At 44.3% G+C, this 22,369-nt stretch overlaps 1 pseudogene; it reads right to left on the bottom strand.

The window, feature by feature from the left end:
- Positions 1-3,875: 3,875 nt before the first annotated feature.
- On the bottom strand, positions 3,876-9,489 carry LOC116810830 (endogenous retrovirus group K member 8 Gag polyprotein-like; annotated as a pseudogene).
- Positions 9,490-22,369: the final 12,880 nt, after the last annotated feature.

Consider the following 22,369-nt stretch of genomic DNA (forward strand, 5'->3'; position numbering starts at 1 on the left):
CCCCAAAATTGCAAAGCTTTGTTTCTGTGTATGCATGTGTAAATATTTTTTTTTCCCTTAGGAGTAAAGGCAATAGCTTAACTAAGATGTTCAGAGGGATCATGACATAAAGACTGGATGCCTGGGGTTGGGGTTGGGCGCGTGTTTCAGGTGCCTGTATTTCATACCAGAGTTTCCCAACTGGGGAATCTTGCCATTTGGGGCCAAATCATTCCTTGTTGTTGTAGACTAACTTGTGCATTGCAGGGTGATTAGCAACATCTCTGGCACTACCCACTAGATACCAGTAGCACCCTCCACCCCATCACCATCTAGTTTCACCAATAAAAAATGTCTTCAGACATTGCTCAATGTCTTTGGGGAGGTGAGAGGGGGACAAAATTGCCCCCAACTGAGAACGGCTGCTTTGTGATGTTCCTAGTGGAGTGAGCCCTCGATAAGTGGTTATTATTTGCTGTGTTGAAGTTTGGCAAGATTTCTCTTCTGGGCCTTGTTGATCTCTGAAGGGGTGGCCTGCCCCTCCACACCTGTGGGTGCTTCTCGTTAGGTGGGACGAAAGACTTGAGAAAAGGAATAAGACACAGAGACAAAGTGTAGAGAAAGAAAAGCGGGGCCCAGGGGACCGGTGCTGTGCTTACAGAGGACCCACACCGGCACCGCCTCTGAGTTTCCTTAGTATTTATTGACAATTATCTTTACCATCAAAAAGATAAGAGAGTGACTGGACAATAGGCCTGGTAACATCAATAAGTTTAAAAGAAAATGCTGTGCCTTTGAGATGCATATGCAAACATCTCCATAAACCTTTTAGCAGTATTGCTCCAGCAAGCCCCACCTTAATCCTAAAGGCGGGTTTTCTCCTTACTCAGTAAACAAAGCACACAAAGGGTTTTACCTGGAGATGTTCCATCGCCCAGGGATGGGCAGGAGACGAATGTTTTTCTTTTTCTCTAGATTTAAGAGAATGGTGATGACCTTTAACCATAAGCAGCTTTTAGGCACTTGTTTAACAAAGCACATCTGCACCGCCCAAAGTCCTTTTAACCTTAAGTCACCACAGCACATGTCTCTTGCAAGGACAAGGTTGGGGGTAGGGTCACAGATTAACAGCATCTCAAATACAGAACTAAATGGAGTCTCTTATGTCTACTTCCTTCTATATAGACACAGTAACAGGCTGATCTCTCTTTCTTTTCCCCACATTTCCCCCTTTTCTTTTCAACAAAACTACCATTGTCATCACGATACCGAGATTACATACTTCACAAGGTAATAGAATATTACAAAGCAAGTGGAAGCAGGATGAGTTCACAGGATGGTGTTAAAATTGAAATTAAAATTGCCAACGAAATTTTTGGGCACGCATAGTCATTGATAACATTTTATTAGGAAATAGGGTTTGAGAGCAGACAACCTGACTGGCCAAAATTTATTAGGTGGGAATTTCCTCATCCTAATAAGCCTGGGAGCACTACAGGAGGCCGGGGCTTATTTCATCCCTTCGGCTTCAACCGTAAAAGGCGGCACGACTCCAAGGGGGTCGTTTATAGGCCTACCCTCAGAGCGCATTCTCTTTCTCAGGGATATTCCTTGCTGAGAAAAAGAATTCAGCGATATCTCTCCTACTTGTGTGCAAAAGGAGAAAAGATATGGCTCTGTTCCGTCCGGCTCACCGGCGGCCAGTTCAAGGTTACCTCCCTTGTTTCCTGAACACCGCTGTTATCTCGTTCTTTTTTCACGATGCCCAGTTTTCGTATTGTTCAAACACACGTCCTCTACAAACAATTTGTGTAGTTAAGACAATCATTACAGGGTCCTGAGGTGACATATATCCTCCTCAGCGTACAAAGAAAATGATGGGATTAAGAGATTACAGTAAAGACATAAGAAATTACAAAAGTATAAACTTTGGAGAACAAATAAAATGTCCATGAAATCTTCATATTTTATGTTTTTCTGCTGTGGCTTCAGCCAGTCCCTCAGTTCAAGGTCCCTGACTTCCCGCAACATTCTCCCTCCCTTTCCCTCTATATAAATGTGCCATGGCGATGAAGGCTTGTTCGTTCTCTCGATTTTGGCGCAGGATTCTTCGACTGGTCCGGCACACTAAAAACAAACCGATTAAACAGAGACACATAATTCCAAAATTTACTGCAGTAGAGTTTCCAATAGACTTAATCCAAGTCGTGGGGTTTAATCCATAAAGATTTTTTGCCACTTGATCTAACGCCTCAGCTCCAGGCACAATATTTAAGTGACTCTGAGAGGCTTCAAAAATTTGTTCTTTTAATTTAGAAATGTCTAAAGTGAGATTATCTTCTCTTCCCTGTAAATGGCGTCTTACCATGTCCCAGTGATGTCTAGACTCATTATAAACTTGGGGTGTAATACAAAAATCTGACGTATTCCAGTCACACTGTAACTGGAAACGATGTTCCAAGCTCATGAGCCTATCTCCCATCCAAATGACAGTTTGTCTAAGGTCATTAATTTGATTAGCCAATTTTTGATCGATACCAGATTGTGAATTCCACAACCTTGTGGAATTCTTTTGCCAATTGTCAACAAAGCTTACTGTCTGAACAGAAGAGTGCAATGCGACTCCTGCCACAGCGGCTGTAGCTGTGACTGCAATTAATCCCATAATCACTGCAATTAAAGTAAAAATGAATCTTTTGGATCTATTTAAAATGCCTTTTAATACTTCAGTCAAAATATGAATGGATGGCGAGGCCTCCCATGGTCGATCCATGGACACAGGGATCCACACGCCTTCTCTTGCTCTCACAAGCAGAATACGGTGCTGCCAATCAAAAGTCGAATCAATGCAAGTAAACAATCTGCAATTTTCACATGTTATAGTTTGGGAGTCTGGTTTAATAACTACATTTCCTATGACTAACATATAAGGAGGTTTTACACAACTTAGCAAAGGAACTGTTAGACTGGAATTTAGGTTGATAGAGTAAAATGCTTTATAATCTCTTGTTTCTATAGTTTGGTTCCCAGACCAAATTCTAAGGTGGTATGAAGCCACAGTAAGCCTCCATAATTCTGGATGTTCAGGACCAAAAACCGGACTTATTATTTTTGGTCTTGGAGTAGAGGTTCCCTTTTCTCCCCATTTCCAAGGGTAGAAAGACTGAAATTTTTTGTGCCTATGTTTGTCTAAATTTTCTGTTAAGTCACTATCAACAGTTGGACTCACTAGTGTACTGGGACAGAATTGAGTTTGTCCTGTGCAATCGTGGTAGAATTGACCTCAAGGTGCCCAATCTATAACAGTTCCAAATGTGTTGTTTTGTAAAATCACGGCACTATCGGCCACACATTCTTCCCAAACTAAATCTTTTTTTTCTATGGAAATCTCCTTGGGGCAAGGTTTTCCTTTTGGCCTAAATTTTAATGATCTTTGATAAGAGAAGTCTTGTATATAGTTTACCTGTGGTTTGAGTGACATACCGCTTACCATATGATAAGTAAATCTACTGGTGGGATTGAGAGTAGGTACTTCTACCAACCAATTTTGGATAGCAGGCATTAAACATCCTGGTGCTCTCCCGAGACATATAGGAGGATAACGATACCCAATGGAAATATTTATCATCATTCCTTCTTCCTCCGGTTTTGCAGGGCAACGATCATCTGTGGGACCAGCTACCCACACACTATTATTAACATATACTTCAATAGGATTATCCATCCAAGTGACTGCCCGAATTAAGGGCGGGAAAAGCACATAGGCCCAGTAGGTATAATTAGCTGCAGCTGCTCCTGCAGGCATGGGGAGACTTACCACCGTTGATACAACCATTAAAGCTGCAAACAGCATTTTTTCTGAGGTTTGTGTCACCTTTGTGCTAGCTAGGCTTTTTCTAGCTAACAGTGTCAGCTTCTTTAACTGTGCCCAGGTTGGCAGCTCCGCCTTCTTGGTGCGTGGTGACTTCATCTGTTTTTCTAATATCACCACTTGATTCATCCTGCGAGTCAATGGTGCCCGATTGCGGTGTTTCCGTCTCCGTGGAGGCGCTTTTCTTTGCATCTCCGATGGGTTCATTGTAGAACTTCAAATGTCTAGTGGGTATCCAAACAGGAAGCTGATTTTCTCCTGGTGAAACACAAGCAAAACCTCTTCCCCAGGTTATCACCTTCCCTATCTCCCATGTCCTATTTTTGTTGTCTTTCCACCAAATCAGTTTTCCTTCGTGTGGACTGTTCTTTTTACCTGTAAGATGTTGTTCTGCAGAAGTAGTAGTCTGATTTCTATAAATGTTTAAAAAATTTAAAGTATAGAGTGCTAGATTAAGCTGCATCTGAGGAGAGGTACACTCCTTACTGTCTCCCCCTTTTTTTTGTTTAACTAACTGAGTTTTGAGTGTTCTATTAGTTCTTTCAACTATGGCCTGTCCTTGGGAATTATAAGGAATTCCTGTTGTATGTGTAATATTCCACTGATTTAAGAATTTTTGGAAAGCTTTACTACAATAACCTGGTCCATTGTCAGTTTTAATTTTTTTTGGAACTCCCATCACAGCAAAACAAGATAATAAATGTTTTTTAACATGGGAAGTACTTTCTCCTGTCTGGCATGTTGCCCATATGAAATGTGAATAAGTATCAACTGTTACATGAACATATGATAATTTGCCAAATGAAGGTACATGGGTAACATCCATTTGCCATAATGCGTTAGGACATAGACCTCTGGGATTAACTCCTGCCTCTTGGGTGGGCAGGTGTAGTACTTGACACTGGGTACAATGTTGTACAATATTTTTTGCCTGTTTCCACGTGACGTCAAATTTGTTTTTTAACCCTGCTGCATTTACATGAGTCAAAGCATGAAGTTCTTATGCTTTTATGAATGCAGAGGATACTAGTAAGTCAGCTTTTTCATTTGCTTCAGTTAAAGGTCCTGGTAAATTAGTATGTGCTCGAATATGAGTAATATAAAATGGGAAATTCCTTTTTCTTACAGTTTGTTGTAACAAATTGAACAGCTGGTTTAACTGATCATCCATGCTATATTTAATTAGAGCTGTCTCAACATCCCTTGTAGCCTGTACTACATATGCAGAATCTGATATAATATTAATAGGTTGATTAAAATCTTCTAACACTGTAATGACTGCAATCAACTCTGCCCTCTGAGCTGATTGATATTGAGTTTTGATTACTCGCTCCTTTGGCCCTGTGTAAGCCGCTTTTCCATTGCTGGAACCATCAGTAAATACTGTCAGAGCATTTTCTAAAGGTTCATGTCTGGTAATTTTAGGTAAGATCCAAGCAGTCAATTTTAAAAACTGGAAGATTTTTGATTTTGGGTAATGATTATCAATAATTCCTACAAAATCAGCAAGGCCAATTTGCCATGCACCAGAATTGATAAAGGCTTGTTTAACTTGTTCCTTGGTTAAAGGAACAACTATTTTGTCTGGGTCGTTACCACACAATTTTATTATTCGTAATCTTGTCTGACCAATTAATGTAGCTATTTGGTCCAAGTACAATGTAAAAGTCTTAATTGTACTGTGAGGAAGGAATGACCACTCCACAGGATCAGTATTTTGAACAATGATGCCTGTTGGAGAATGTGCAGTGGCAAAAATTAAAAGTTGGAGTGGAGCTAAAGAATCTATTCTATTTATTTGCGCTGACTGAATTTTTTCTTCCACTAATTTAATTTCTTTTGTTGCCTCTGGGGTTAATATTCTTTTACTATTTAAGTCTGGATCTCCTCTTAGGATAGAGAACAAATTTGACATGGCATAGGTAGGAATGCCTAGAGTTGGCCGAATCCAATTAATATCGCCTAACAATTTTTGAAAATCATTTAGTGTTTTTAACGTGTCTTTTCTTATTTCTATTTTTTGTGGCTTAATTTTTCTATTTTCTATTTGCATCCCCAAATAATGAAAAGGATCAGAGGTTTGGATCTTATCAGATGCTATTGTTAGTCCTGCGTTGGCAACCTCTGCTTGCAGAAATGTGTAACAGTCAATTAATTTGTCTCTTGTTTCTGCAGCACATAAAATATCATCAATATAGTGAATGATATAACAATCTGAAAATTTGTCTCTAACTGGTTGAAGGACTTGACCTACGAAAGTTTGACAAATAGTTGGACTATTAAGCATTCCCTGAGGTAATACTTTCCACTGAAACCTGGTGGCTGGTTCTTTATTATTTATGGCTGGTATAGTAAAGGCAAATTTTTCACAATCTTGCTCTGCCAGAGGAATAGTAAAAAAGCAATCCTTAAGATCAATTATAATTAAAGGCCAGTCTTTTGGGATCATGGCCGGAGAGGGCAATCCAGGTTGGAGAGGCCCCATGGGTTGAATTACAGCGTTTATGGCTCTTAAGTCCATTAACATACGCCATTTGCCTGACCTTTTCTGAATTACAAATACAGGAGAATTCCAGGGTGAGAATGAAGGCTCAATGTGTCCCTTTTCTAATTGTTCCTTTGCTAATAAGTGTAACGCCTCCAGTTTTTGCTTTGGTAGCGGCCACTGATTTACCCATACCGGTTTCTCTGCTTTCCAAGTTAATGGAATGGGTTTAGGAGGCTCTACAGTGGCCGCCCCTAAAAAGGATACCCTATTCCTTTTCTTTGTTGATTTTTTTCAGTCTCAATTGGGACTTTAATGCCATTTTCATTTTTTCCTAATCCCTTCCCTGGTATATATCCCATCTTAGTCATGATTTTTTGACTCATGGGGCTGTATAATGGAGCGGGCATAATGATTTCTGCACCCCATTGTTGTAACAAATCTCGACCCCATAGATTAACAGGAATTGAAGTAATCATTGGCTGAACAGTACTTTCTTGATTATCTGGCCCTAAACAATGTAAAATCATTGTACTTTCATACACTTCTGAAGCTGTGCCTACGCCGACAAGTCTTGTTACAGCCTTTTGTTTAGGCCAATTTTTTGGCCACTGATTTAAAGCAATTACAGAGATATCTGCTCCTGTGTCTACCAACCCTTCAAACTGTTTTCCTTGAATAATGGCCTTACACACAGGTCTGCTCTCAGAGACCAGACTTGCCCAGTATGCAGCCTTTCCTGCCAGATCAGTGCTTCCGAACCCTCCTGTTCTTTTTATCTCACTGTTTCCAATTTTAATATACGGTAGGAGTAATAATTGAGCGATCCTGTCTCCTGGACTGGCACTCCAAGGAATTGAGGAACTAATAACCAATTGAATTTCTCCTTCATAGTCTGAATTAACCACACCAGTATGAATTTGAACTCCTTTTAGATTTAAACTTGATCTTCCTAAGATTAGTCCTACAGTCCCCTCAGGCAATGGGCCGTATACTCCTGTGGGGATTTTTTGTGGAGGCTCCCCTGGAAGCAGAGAGACTGCTTGTAAAGTACACAAATCTACTGCTGCACTGCCACTTGTGGCGGGGGATAATTGCTGTATTGTGATAACTGGCTTATTCCCTGAGACACTTGCGACTGTGGGGGTTGTTGTTCCTGAAAACCCTGAGGAACAAAGGGTTGAATTTGGAACGCCCCAGTTTGTTGCGGGGCCTGAGGCTGGCCCCTCCTCTCATTTCCCGACAGTGGTTGCCCATTTTTATCAAATTTAGAACGACACTGGTTACCCCAATGTTTTCCCCTTTTACATCTTGGACATAGGCCAGGTGGCCCTTTATCTGTTGTTGTAGTAGCTTGAGTAGTTACATTTGGCTTATTTGTGACTAGGCAATTCTTTTTTAGATGACCAATTTGACCACAATTATAACATTTTCCCCCAAATGTTTTCACTTGTCCTCCTAAAGCAACTCCTGTGATTGCCTGAGCCATAAGCATAGCTTTATGCATAGCTCCTCCAATTCCATCGCATGCTTTAACATACTCTGAGATTACATCTGATCCTGCGGGAACCTTTCCTTTTAATGGCTTAATGGCTGATTGACAATCCGGATTGGCATTTTCATATGCCATCAACTCTACTATGACTTTACGGGCATTCTCATCGGTAATTGACTTTTGAGCAGCATCTTGAAGTCTTGCTACAAAATCAGGGTATGGCTCTTTAGAGCCTTGTCTTATTGTATTAAAGGAAGGGCAGGCGGTTCCTGGGTCTTGGATTTTCTCCCAGGCCCTAAGGCAGATAGCCCTGATTTGCTCAATGGCCTCATTTGGCATTATTGCTTGTTGGTCAACAGTGCTCCAATTTTGACCTATTCCTAATAGTTGATCTGCATCTATGTTAATTGGAGGATTGGCAGTCCTATTTCTTCGGACCTGTACTTGTGCCCCATCAATCCACCACGTCTTAAATTGTAAAAATTGAGAGGGTGAGAGTGATGATTTCGCCAGAATCTCCCAATCATAAGGAATGAGTCTATGTCCATGAGCAATGGAATCTAATAATGTTCTCATGTAAGGAGAGTTGGGTCCATACTGTTTTACTCCTTCTTTCATCTCTTTTAGCATTTTTATAGAAAAGGACTGATATCTGGCTTCAGCTACGGGAGGCTCTCCCTCTTGGGCCCCTTCTCCAGGTGGCCTTGCTTCTAATATTACTGGGAGTTGCCACGCCTCAGTATCTCCCTGTTTTCTTGCCTCATCAATAATTTTATGTATTGCACTACCCTGTGTACTAGGCGGTGCTGTAGGATTAAGTCTCATGGTGGGCGGCTGAGGATATGGCACCCTGCCCTGTGGCACTGGAAATGCTCCTGGCTGTCCATACGGATTTTCTGGAGGCTGCCGATACTGCAGTTCAGCTGGCGGCCAGTATTGATAGGCTACTGGCGGCTGGATCTTACTTTCTACCTGCTGATATTGTGGACACTGTATTTGGATTGGCATTGCCGTGACAGAGACTCTATCTTTTTCTACTTGATCTTTTTTTGGAGTTTGTACTTGTTTAACCTGCATTTGAGGTTCTACGGTTGCAGGCATCTGAGCTGTTGTAAGAGGAGTTGGCCCTCGTGGTTTAGACTCTGATGGCTCTGTCAATTCTGGATCTTTTTCCTCTAATTTTAAAGTTTCAGGATATATTACCTCCTGTAATTGATTATTGTCAACATTTTGCGTTGACCGAGCCATTACCGGCTCTGCTACACATTTACAGTGTGAACTTTCTTTTCTTTTCCGGGATTCTATCCCTGCCTCTTTTTCACAATCTACTGCACAGCTTTTAGGGACATCGGAAACTGGAACGCTATCTTCTTCTGTTTGCAGCGGTTCTAAAGCTACTTTAATAATGACCCAATCATTCCATACTGTAAGTGGAATGATTTTACCTTCCCTACTTGCTTGTTTTAGTTCTTTGCCAATTTTTTCCCAATCTTTTAGATCTAAAGTTCCCTGTTCTGGAAACCATGGACAAAACTGTTCTATTGTTTGAAAGAGCGTATTTAGATTTTTGGTAGACATTTTAACTCCCCCTCTTTTTAAGAGAATTTTTATAAAGCTGCGATAAGAGGCATATTTACTTTTAGTTTGCCCCATTGTTACCCTAGGTTCTTCCGAGCGCACAAGCTTACCGCAAGGCTGACTGTAGACGTACTCGGGAGTCTCTCGTCGACTTGTCCTCAATGACCACGCTCCAGCGTACCTTCACCTTAGAGAAAAGCCTCCACGTTGGGCACCAGATCTCATCCTATTTCTGTGCACTGCTTAAAGGGAAAGTCGACGACTACAGGGCTTCCAAACTCCAGCCCCATTGGATATAAAGTTCTAGTTCCTTAATCTGGTGGGGCAGCCTGATCAACTGAAACTTGGTTCTTACCATGTTTTTCGTTATGCAAACCTTAAGGATTCCAGCCTGGGCAACATAGTGAGACCCTGTCTTTACAAAAAAAAAAAAAAAAAAAAAAAAAAAGGAGAGAGACGAAAAAAAAAAAAGAAATGAAATTCAGCAGAGCCCAGTGGCATGCCCCTGTAGTCCCAGCTATGCAGGAAGCTGAAGTGGGAGGATCGCTCGAGCCCAGGAGTTCAAGGTTGCAGTGAGCTGTAATTGTGCCACTGCACTCCAGCCTGGGTGACAGAGTGAGATCTTGTCTCTAAACAAACAAACAAACAAACAAACACCCTAAAGGTTTTTGAGATCATTAAGTGCAACATAAACCTTTCAGTCCTTTACTATTAAATATGAGCTACAATTAAAATGAAACAGTTAATTTTGTGGGGAGCAAGATCCTGAGGTAATCTTCATTTGTGGTGAATACGTTTCTGTTTAACCATAAGCCTCAAAATTAGTAGTTCCTCATTCAGGGGAAAGATTGGAGAAGGGTCTTATGGAGAAGGACCAGCAGGAGACAGAGGTGGAAGAGTTGGATGCATTTGAAGTCTCCATTATTTAGGATGTGGCCTAAAAGATCCTGGGAGTGGGTGGGCACCTCCTTTTGGCACCCCGGATGTAAGGAGGGTCTCTAACACTGATTTTGGCTGCTGCTTTGTTGCACCATCCTCTAAGGATGGTTTGGCTCTTCTCTTATTTGACTTCTTATACACCTGCTCTAAAATCTCCCCAGGAATTCCATACGATTCACGGAAGTGTTCCTGCTCAGGAGTGAGAAATTTTCCTCCAGATTTTGGAGAAACTTTCTTTCTGAATGTTTCCAGAGCTTGCTGCGGAGCAGCCCTTCAGTCACAAGTTTAGCAGCTTAATAATTCCTCCTTGCTGAGGTTGTCCCAGGAATGACACAGAGCACCAGAAGCAAGCTTTGGAAACACAGCTGGTACAACAAGGAGCACCTCTATGCCTTGGCGTAGAGAAGCAGGTTCTAGTTTTTGCCCTGAGTTGGTTTATGGCCCCAGGTATCACATGGAATATCTTTCTATTACAAGAATCAGCATGGAGTTGAACTCTAGGAGAAATGTCTCAGTGGTGTTGGGCATGGCCATTGGAGCCTCCTTTCTGATCATGCAGACCTGGGCCATCATTTGCGCAGCTGGTCCTGTGAACTTGGTGCTTAAGATTCCAATTAGCACCTTGCGATACCATAGTTGTGCCACAGAAAAAGGTAACATAGGTGGAGATGTCCAGAATTGGGTGAAGTGTGTGCACCGTAGAAATGCTGCTGGCTGTTTTCAAGGCATTGAAGAAGCTCTCTGCAGAGGTGGCTATTATCCCGGGACTCTCTAAATAATGATACTAGAATGTTGGTTGCAGCATGATGAGACCAAATCAGAGTGGAAAGTCATCACCGTTTCAGATATTCTGGTTTTCCATGAGTGTCGTGGTCACAGTGCTGGGGTTTCAGATTTGGAGTCAATTGCAAACACGCCTCCAAGAATACCTCTCTTAAAGTCAGGCTCACTGCACAGAGGATTGTGGTATGGATTATCCTAGCAGTGTTGAGTCCCCTCATTTGCTGTGTATACAGACAGCATAGCCAATGTTGAAGCACGTCCAGCCTCCACAGGTGGGACCCCAGTCTCCTGAATCTAACTCAGGAGAGCCAGGGAGGGATGCTGAGGAGCTGTTGATTGGGCTGACTCTGGATTCGCCATCATTTTGGGAACCTGGTTGGTTCCTCTTTGATACTCTGACATGGTACCTTTTGTGTACTTACCTGCAGAAGTGAAGGTTGCAGCAAAGCACAGAGGCAAGGTCAGGAGAGACCCCAGGTGAGCCCTGGGACAAAGTGGAGGGGCTTCCCCAGCAGGCGCAGTCCCCAGTTGAGGTTGAGCTTCCCAGTGAGGGATGAGGACTTTGTCGCTTGGCTCATGATTGGTGGTGGGAGGAAATAGTTTGGTGGCAGTCTTTACAGTGGTCAAAAGGATTTTTTTTTTAAATCTCAAACCTCAGATTATTGTCTGCATATACCTGCTCAGGCAAAAGGAAGTCCTTACTTAGGGAAAGCACGGATTGTGTTTTTTCAAGAATGTTTAAGAAGAACCCTAAGTGGGAAGAGGAGGAGGCCTAGGAATTCCTCCCGGTGGGGTGGTGGTCTCCCTTGCCATGGTGTGAGCATGGAAATCATGGAAACCATGGGCAGCCTCTGATGCCCAGCTCTTTAGAGGAGAAGTGTTTCTTGCATGTATTGGTGGGGCCTCAGCTGTATCTAATAGGAGGTAGGTACTGCACTGAGGGCCTCAGATGGCCCTAGGAACTAGTCTTGAGGCCTCCAGTCTACACTGGGCCCCTTCAGCAAGAAGAGAAAGACCCCACAGGTTGGCTGTTGGTGGTGGGAGGAAAACCTCACCCATGTGGGTGTAGGGCCAGAACTCTGGCGGTCGAGGGTATCTTTTGGGAAGTCTCTGATGAGTTACTTCTCAGGGCTGTTTGGAGGGACACGGTTGGTTGAAGAGTCTCTCTTCCTTGGTGTGTTTGCCCTGAAATGCGTCTCAAGTGACTCCGTGGCAAGAGCTCTTTTAACACCCTGTGCCGTGAAGAGGGGTTTGTGGCGTTCTTGTTCGGAATGCAACTCGGGATTGTGTCAGGTCTTTCTTGTATTTCTCACTTTCTATCCAGGTCGTGGATTTTCTGTTTGTTTGCCTTAGATTCTTCAAGCAGCCTCTGCTCTTGCCCTGTGCTGATCAGGTGTCTGTCCATCAGTGGGACATTTTGCCGATGACCTTCTTGGAGGCCTGTGAGGGTGTACCTTCATTATCCAGATGAGCATTGATTTGATGCAGGGAGCACTCAGCCTCCTTTGCTGCGATACTTACACGGTCATTCCTGCCTGGCTGACCCATCCTCTCACTCGGGCCTGGAAGGCCGCATTGTTTTCAAACCTCCCTCTTTCTTCCTGACTTTGTTTGCATTGCAGAACCATGACTTGCTGTAGACAGCCTCCTGAAGGCTTGTGTGAGGTTCCTCTTGAATTTTCAGGAGAGCGTTGGCTGTACCTGGGCCTCCCTTGTTCTCCCGGCTGTGGCTCAGTGACACCTCTTCTTTCCATCAGGAAGGGAAGAGGACCGCCTCTTTTAAACCACGGTGGACAGTGTTTTGCCCTCTGGGTTCATCATGAATGGACGTGTCAGATTTTGTTCTCACCCTGAGATTCAACTGCTTTCTGACTTGTGGTGCTTCGGATGCTGGGGAGGGTGAGGCAGGCGAGATGAGGGCAGTGAGTGATAGCAAATGGCACTGAAAATTAGGATATTGACCCACCAGCTCCTGTCTCTGATTGGTTGTGTTGGATATAAAATACTCCAGGAATAAATGCTCGGTGCCAGGAAGTAAAACCACACTCAGGCAAAAGTTTAATCCTCTCAGCAAGGCAATTTACTTTGGCAGAAGGCTGTCACTTGTGTCAATCAAGATCCCAAGTGCACACAGAACAAAGGAGACCAGGGGGTTTTTATCCTTAGCACAGTCCCTATCTCTGTGTCACTCCCCCACGGGCTGGGGTTGGACCACACAATCTGAGCTGACCCGATTGGCTACCTGTACATATTTTCCTAAATATAGCAGGGGAGGGGGACATGAGGTACAGAGATGGAGCATGTAAGACATGCAGTTTCTGGGGAACAATGGGTACAGATAACCAAGGGAACAGACGTGAGTTATGGATTAGAGCTGATGGGAAGGATTAGGCTGTTTATGGTAACTAGGGCCAAGGAAGAACAAGAAAGTTGAGTTTGAGAACAAAGGATAAGGAAGTTAACAGGCTAAACCTTTTGAAGAGAAACTCCGAAAGGTTTATTGTATCTTACAGTTGAGATATGCTCTGGGTGAGGGGCCTCCTTTCCGGGATGTGTGGCCTCCCTGCCCTCTTGGGCCATCCCTTTCCCCTGCCATACTTTTGCCTGTGTCTCTGCAGCTTCTTAACAATGACTGTGGCCATGCTTTGAACTGCTTGGTTCTTGATTAAATATCCTGTTTTCTGAGCAAATATCCTGACTTCCATGATTTTCATAAAACCAGAGGTTAAGGAAAGTCACAGTGGAAAGGGAGTCCATTGCGGCCGCCTCCTCCAGGACTCCCAGGGCTGCCTGGTGAGTGAGGCTTCTCTCTCCGAGGTGGTGTCCCTGGGCACAGCTCACAGCCCTTAGGCCTCTGCCCTCTGGATGCCCACAGCAAGCCCTGGCTAACCCTCCACCCTGTCCCACCGTCCCTGCCTTGAGTGACCGAGGACAACTGCAGCAGGGCCAAGGGCTCTTGGATTTAGGATGTAGATCTGTGGCCAGGCAGGACTCTTTAAAACTTTAATTTTGAAAATGCATAGCTAAAACCCTTGCTTTTCCTTCACCTTGCATTTCAGTTTGCAATTTCCGTTCTGATTAATTTCAGCAAGCTCTTCGGGGGGGCTGATGAGATTCTGGGTTGCTTTCAGAGCAGTTAGTGATGAGGCTGACGACATCCCCTGCTCGCAACAGGACATGTTAATGGGTCCCAGGTTGGAGATAAACTCCTGTCTCCACATTCAAGAGGGGGCAGGGCTGGCTTCAGGCCCTGAGCTTGGTTTAATGCTCTGCTGCTGCCTTAATTATTAATTAAATGATTATTAATCATTTAATGTCTAATGACTTTTGAAGAAGAAGGCCCCACATCTTCTCTCAGCACTGAGACTTGCAAATCATTTCCCTGGTCCCAAAGAGGACAGTCACAAGGCAGAAGCCTGTCCTGGGCCAATTGCTGGGGGCCATGAAGGCCACGGGGACCAGCTTGGCCGAGACGGAGGCTGGGCTTGAGGAGAGAGCAGAGGGGGATAGAGGGAAGATGACCAAGTGGGCACAGAGGGGCTTGCTTACCAAAGGGGATGGATAGGATGAGAGGCCGGCGTTTCGGGTGGGATTCCAGAGGGCAGGAGCATTGCTGTGATTTTTTGCCATCTCGCCAGACGGGGCTTATGTGTGCGGGCAGGGGTTGGGCTGCCTTTGTTCCTCACCGTACCCCTGGGTGTGAGTACAGCACAATGCACAGCCTTTACTAACGCTCAAAAAAAAAAAAAAAAAAAGAAGTTGTCATATGACAGCTCGTGACAAAAAAATGTCATCTGAGCAATGTCACAGCCACACTGTATGACAGTAAGGTATGTTTCTTTGACAAGCAGCAAGTTTCCGGACAGGAGTGCTGGTTACGCGGAAACCAGGGGAGTCATTTGGTGTTGATGACGAGTGTCTATCTCCATTGCTGGCTGAAAGTGAAGGAGCATGTGCCCTTCGGTCAGTGTCTGTGGGATTGGACCCTGTGACTGCTCTGTGCCTTCGGAGAACCTTCTTCTCTGGGCTCCTGGCCTCTCACTCTGGCTTCTTTCTGTGTCGCTGCTGGGTTCGTTGTGCCTCCCTCCCCATCACCCTGGGTACAGGGCTGTCCAACGCATGCACCTTGAACATGTGCCTTTACCAGGATGAGGGTGTGGTGGGTCCCGCCATCCACTTCTGTCTCCTTCTGCCTGTGTCTGCATTGCTTGTCGTGCTTCCCATTCGGCCAGCGCTCCTGCTCTGTGCCTGCAACTGACCCAGTCCTTTAGTCAATGTCGGTGGCCTCTGACTGATCAGTGTGCTCGCCTCGCCACCGGCCTTCCCTATCCTGCAATGCTGTTCCTTTGGAGACAGACTCACCCCTGCTCCTCACCTTGTATGGGTTTGCTGGAGAAAATCCTCCCAGATGATGCTGGGAGCCCAGGGGAGGGTCTCTGGATGGCGTCAGCTCTGTCCTGGGGAACTGCAGCTGCAGCAGGGTGGGGACCTGGGGGCTGTTGTTCTGTGGGAGGGAGGGCGGAAGCCTCTGGTGCAGAGGGTGAGTTAAGCACACTCCGCAGTACATGGCAGGTCATGATCAGGGGGTCTCTGTGAGGTCCCTCTCTTGTTTTATTCCCTTTGAATGATATTTCTCACTCCTAGGCCTCCCTCTTCCCCTGCAGGCATCGTTCCACTTTGTTTTGGGTGCCTTTAGAAAAATGCTCTAACAAAGCACTGTGGCTGTTTTGCGTGTAGGCACTTTTAATTCACATAGATGGTATCATTCTGCCATTTCTTCTCCTCCTTCCTTTCTCAATCAATGCCACGTTTTAAGGTATGACCTTCCTTTCTACGGTCTTAAAACTTACTGAGATTTCCCAAAGAGCTTTTGTTTATGTGGGCTAATGCTATTGATGTTTACTGCATTAGAAATTGAAAGGAGACACTTAAAAGAATTTGTTCAAAAATAGCAGTGATGGACTCATTGCGTGTTAACGTAAGTAACATTTTGGCATTATTATGAAAATTTTTGACCTTACAGAATTCCTGTCCTAGTTAAGTGTTTGTTTTAGAATATGAAAGGGCACTGTGAAGGACAAAAATTGGAGGAAAGTGAATTTTATTCATGTTGTTTTATAATACCTGATTCTGGAAAGAAACTATGAAATGTATTACATCTTAGTAAAATCTGCTGTGGTTTCATGAGCTTGCCTCCTTGGTTACTGATGGATACCACTGCCTAGAACAGAAAAGGTTATTCTGGATAGCAAAGATTCTGTGTCATACCAGAATACTTTATAGTGTTTTATGTTTAATTTGTAATGCCGCTTATTTATTTTGCAGTTCCTGTGTGCATAGGCTTTTTAAGAAATTGAGATCTTGTTCGCCTTTTTAAAGAGTACAGGTCAATGGTTTTTAGTATATTGCTAGGGTTTGCAAACACCACCACCATTTACTTCTAGAACATTACAAAAGGAAAGCCCACGCTCATTAGCACACACTTCCTGTTACTCTCTCCCTACCCCTAACCCCTTGACAACCCCTGATCTACTTTCTGTTTCTATAGATTTTCCCATTCTGGCCATTTCATATAAATGGAATTGTACTATTGTACTATTGTCCCTTCTTTCACTTAGCATAAAGCTTTCAAGGTTCATCCGTGTTGGAGCATGTATCAGGGCTTCGTTCCACTTAGGGCTGATTGACACTGCATTGTATGGGTATACCGCATTTTGTTTTTCCATTCATCGGGTGATAAGCGTTTAGATTGCTCCCACTTTTAGCTATCATGAATGATGCTAGGAACATTTGTGTGCAAGTTTTTAAGGGGACGTGTATCTTCAATACTCTTGGGTCTGTTCATTTTTAAATGCTTTCTTATCACTTAATTAAATGAGTCACCAAAGATTGTTTCTCAGCCACCCATGAGCACATATTAATCAAGCATCTAAATCTCTGACAACTCTTTAGATGTTGCCTTGCGAAATTAGACAGGAAAAAAAATGAAAAGGAATTTTCGGGATATCTTTTACACCTACAATAATTTCGCAGAGGAGGCTTGGAAAATCGCAGAGATTTGTTCTTCCACCTTATGAGAAGAGAGACGCTAGGTTTGTTTGATTGTGTTCCTATTATAAGATTTACATGAGAAGAATTGTCAGATTGGAAGAGATGCTCGGCCTTCACCAGGTTAAAGTTATGTATACAAAATGTTATTAATGAATTATTAAATATTTTAGAAAATGTGTGTTTTATGGGAAGTCCCTGGCGATTTGTCAATGCCCTCATTGCCCAGAACTTCACCCTCAGGAAAAACACAGATCCAGACTGTTGTGAAATAGTTTAAAAGAATTTGTTTGAAAATAGCAGTGATGGACCCATTGCGTGGTAACATAAGTAACATTTTGGCATTATTATGAAAATTGTTTCAACCTCACAGAATTCCTGTCCTAATTGTCAATTTATTTTAGAATATGAAAGGGCACTGTGAAGGACAAAATTTGGAAAGTGGATTTTATTGATTTTGTTTTATAATACCTGATTCTGGAAAGAAACTATGAAATGTATTACATTTTGGTAAAATCTGCTTGCTTCCTTGGTTACTGATGGATACCACCTGAGAGAGAAGTTTACTCTCCTGCATTCTGACATTATTGGTTATAGTAATAAATTAACCACAGCTGCCGGGCACGGTAGCTCACACCTGTAATCCCAGCACTTCGGGAGGCTGAGGCGGGCGGATCACAAGCTCAAGAGATCGAGACCATCCTGGCTAACATGGTGAAACCCCGTCTCTACTAAAAATACAAAAGATTAGCCAGGCGTGGTGGTGGGCGCCTGTAGCCCAGCTACTCAGGAGGCTGAGGCAGGAGAATGGCATGAACCTGGGAGGCAGAGCTTGCAGTGAGCGGAGATCGCGCCACTGCACTCCAGCCTGGGCGACAGAGCAAGACTCCATCTCAAAAAAAAAAAAAAAAAAAAGAAAAAAAGAAAAAATTAACTACAGCTATGAAGTCTCTGTCGTCTACAGATAGTGTTTGGTTTTCTCTGATACTTGCTTGAAGGTTCTGCTCTAAGCTATAGGCTGCAGTTGGTGTCATCAATGAAAAAGAACAGTTTTAGAGCCTGGTGGTAAATGACTGGACCAGATACTTCCAACTGTCTGCATTTTATATACTCGTGAGCACGGGCGTCTGAACCGACATCACTTAAGCAGCTCTCAGATTGTAACAATGGAATGAGTTAGGATTTCTAGGACTCTTTTTAATCCACAAGCAGACGACTTCATGAAAGCAGAGAATGTGGATCCAAGATCCAGCGGAACAAGAATTTACTTCATGGGTCTGCATGAGGTGCTGTGGGAATTTCATCGTAGTTATTTCTTTAAACTCTTGTTAATGTTGTTTCAATGTTCTGTTTTCAGGCTCTAAGAGGAAACCTTTTCTCTTCTTTGGCTCCCTGTAACCCACCACAATTTAGTGGACTCTGCTTTTATATACTGTAGTACAACATTTTAAAATGAGACTTGGCTCTGGCTGGTGTGCAGGGGTATCTCATTGTGGTTTTAGTTTGCATTTCCCTAATGGCTAATGATGTTCATCATATTTTATGTGTTTGTTTGCCACTCGTTTATCTTCTTCATTGAAGGGTTAGGAAGTAAGATTCTTTTTTTTTTTTTTTTTTGAGACAGAGTCTCACTCTATTGCCCAGGCTGGAGTGCAGTGGCATGATCTTGGCTCACTGCAGCCTCCGCCTCCCAGGCTCAAGTGATCCTCCTGTTTCGGCCTCCTGAGTAGCTGGGACTACAGGCACAAGCCACCACACCTGGCTAATTTTTTGTATTTTTAGTAGAGATAGGATTTCGCCATGTTGGCCAGGCTGGTCTCGAACTCCTGACCTTGGGTGATCCACTGCCTTGGACTCCCAAAGTGCTGGGATTACAGGCGTGAGCCACCGTGCACGGCCTAGGAAGTAATATTCTGAAGGGCACTTTGACACCATCTGTTCCAAGCTCCCCATTCTACAGATGGGGGACTTGAGATCCAAAAAGAGATGTCTGGCCATTTTCCCACAGCTGACCATGGTGTCTGAGTGGAAACCAAGGACAGATGTGGGGAGGACGGAGCACACTGAGCCAGGCCTCTGGGCAGTCTCTGGAGCCCCCGTCTCTTCGGCTTTTCTTCTGCCCCACTGTGGGATTGGTATGTGCAGGTCAGCTCAGCACAGCTGCTCCCTTGGCATACAGTTCAGAGGATTCACACCCGCTAAGCAGGAAAGAGCGTACCTGGTAGGCACCTTGTCTAAGGACTTCCAAACATGGAAGTACCTGAGTTCCTGTGAGCCCTGGGGCAGCCGCAGAACATACACCCAGAAGTAGACACAGCATCTTCTGATCCGGAGGTCGGAAGTCCAAACTGGATCTCGCTTGGCTGAAACCAAGGTCTTGGCAGGGCTGTGTTCCTTCCAGAGCCTCCAGGGGCGGGTCTCTTTCCCTGCCTTTTCCGGCTTCTAGACGCCGCCTCTTCCATCTTCAAAGCCTGTTATGGCCAGTGGAGGATTTCTTCCATTGCGTCACTCTGACCCTGACAATTCTGCCTCCCTCCCTCACACAGAAGGGCCCCTGTGATTACACTGGCCCACCCAAACAAGCCAGGATAACCCCCTAATTTATGGTCATCTGATTAGCAACCTTAATTCCCTTTTGCCATGTGAAATCATGTATTCATCACACCCCAGGATTAGGACACAGACAGCTTTGGTGGGGATTCTTCAGTCCTCCACAGCTCGCTTGGCCCCTAAGACTTGATTGTTCTGGGGAGGAGAGGGGTACTCGGTGAGGAGGAGCCCTGGAAGGGGCAGGTACCCCTAGGTGTGTGGGTTCAGTGGATGTAGGCGGGAAGAGCAATACATGAGTCAGCCACCCTTGTGGGCTTCTACTGGGGGAGCCGCCAAAACCTATCTCACATGGTCAATGTCCTGTGGAGAAATATATGGCTGGGGAGGTTGTAGAGTGTAGGGGGTGGTGGAAGGCTGCAGGCTAATCGGGTTTCAATGAGAGAGGTGACATTTGAGCCAAGCCTGGAAGGAGAAAAGGAGCCACGCTGCAGGCTGGGAAAAGAGTAAAGTCCAAAGACCCAGCAGGCCTGCAGGGTCGTTCGTGAGCTGGTCCTGGCTACCCTTTGAGTTTTATTTCTTGCTTCTCCCTCCGAGCTTCCTCTCGGTTGAGCAGCTTGCAGTTCCCCGACATGAGCCAGGCTACCTCTGGCCTTGGTGCCATTGTTGATGCTATTTTTTTTCCTGCTCGTATTAGTCTGTTCTCATGCTGCTAACAAAGACATACCTGAGAGACTGGGTAATTTATAAAGGAAAGAGGTTTAAGGGACTCACAGTTCATCATGGCTGGGGAGGCCTCAGGAAACTTAGAATCATGGCAGAAGGGGAAGCAAATGTGTCCTTCTTCACATGGCAGAATCAAGGAGAAGTGCTGAGCAAAAGGGGGAAAAGCCCCTCGTAAAACATCAGATCTTGCGAGAACTCACCATCGTCAGAACAGCATGAGGGTGACCGCTCCCATGATTCAGTTACCTCCCACTGGGTCCCTCCCATGACATATGGGGATTATAGGAACTACAATTCAAGATGAGATTTGAGTGGCAACATTGCCAAACCATATCACTGCCTGAGATGGTTTTCTTTCCTTTTACCCCTTCTCCCGACCAAATCCTACATTACTTCCAGGTCTCTGCTTATTCCTCACCTCGTCCAGACTTCAGCCATACTCCAAATCTAGGTTAGGGGTGTCTTCCTGGGCTTTCTTTGAACCCACTAGTATCATCACACTGAGCTTCTAGTTTCCTCTTCTCAGTCCTTAAGCTTCCAGCAGCCAGAGATTGTCGCATTCACTGCTGTGTCCCTAGCATCTAGCCTGGGGCCTAGATCATAGCAGATGTTCAATGAATATCTGAGGTGAGTGAACACTCTCTACTATTTATTCAGCCCCTGTACTGAAAAGTACAGACATTGTGAACACAAGTCATGGGATCAAACTGCCTCTGGTTGAATTCTGACTCTACCACTGACTTACTGTGTTACTTTAGGTAAGTTGCTTCGCTGATCTGTGCCACCGTTTCTATAAAGAGGAGACAATAGTAGTACCTTTCCCACAGGACTTGTATGAGGATCAAGCTGGCCAACCCCAGGAATATGCTTAGGAGAGAACCTGACACAGGGTATGTGACCCCAAAACCTGTTCTAATGGTATCACCTTGTATTGGTCTCTAATATTTTGTGTGTATGCTTTTACCTGCTCAACTTTTAGCCACCAATTACCCTGAAACAAAACAAAACAGGGCATGAAGTCAAGGTCCAAAATACTTTGATCATCAGAAGAGGAGCCCTGTTGAGGGATTCCATGGTTCTCTGTGCTGGGCCATTTTCTATTTCCTGAGCAGTTTTCCTGATAGGACACTTGGAGACGCCTTCCTGGCTTTAGCTAGGAACTACATCTAGTCACTATACCTTCAAAACAACAAGAGCCCCTGCCTATATGTGTGTGTGGCTCCTGACCCAAAGCCCACCGGAAAATGTGATGGCCACTCCCTCTCCGGTCTGTCTTCTCCATCAGATCTAGTCAGTGCAGTGCTCAGCACCCAGGCTACTTTAAGGAACACACAAAAATGTCCTAATTTCTTTTTAAAAGCTGAGGAAAGATGACATCTTAGGTTGAATAAAATGTTTTAGTGCAGAATATCAACATATTCATCTTTATACCAATGCAGTCGTACAGTATATGTTACAATACTTTTTATGGAGGAAGGTGTTCACCAAAGCAAAAGTGCTCAGCGCCCACAGAGTGAAAACACAGCCCCATTCCCTCTGTTTCTCTCTTCACCCTTACCCAGAACTAGAAGAAGGAGGGCTGAGAAGTTTCTAATTCGTTATGACTCTAACAGGATGCAAATATGCCTTGGGAAGAAGGGTTTCTTTTGGATGAAGTTCCAGTCTCACTCTATGTATCACACCCAATCTTGTGCCCCCTCCACATCCACCGTCAGTCCTGACTGGTCTCCCAGACCCCTTGTTGGCTACTTGTGTACCTGTGCACGCATTGACATATGCATCCTGGGCCCTCTTGCAGGTTCATTTACGTACATGCCCACATGTTGACATATGCATCCCGGGCCCTCTTGCAGGTTCATTTACGTACATGCCCACATGTTGACATATGCTTCCTATCCTTTCTTGCGGGTTCACTTAC

This window comes from Hylobates moloch, unplaced genomic scaffold, assembly GCF_009828535.3.
Source record: "Hylobates moloch isolate HMO894 unplaced genomic scaffold, HMol_V3 SCAFFOLD_6, whole genome shotgun sequence".
NCBI classification, from domain to species: domain Eukaryota; kingdom Metazoa; phylum Chordata; class Mammalia; order Primates; family Hylobatidae; genus Hylobates; species Hylobates moloch.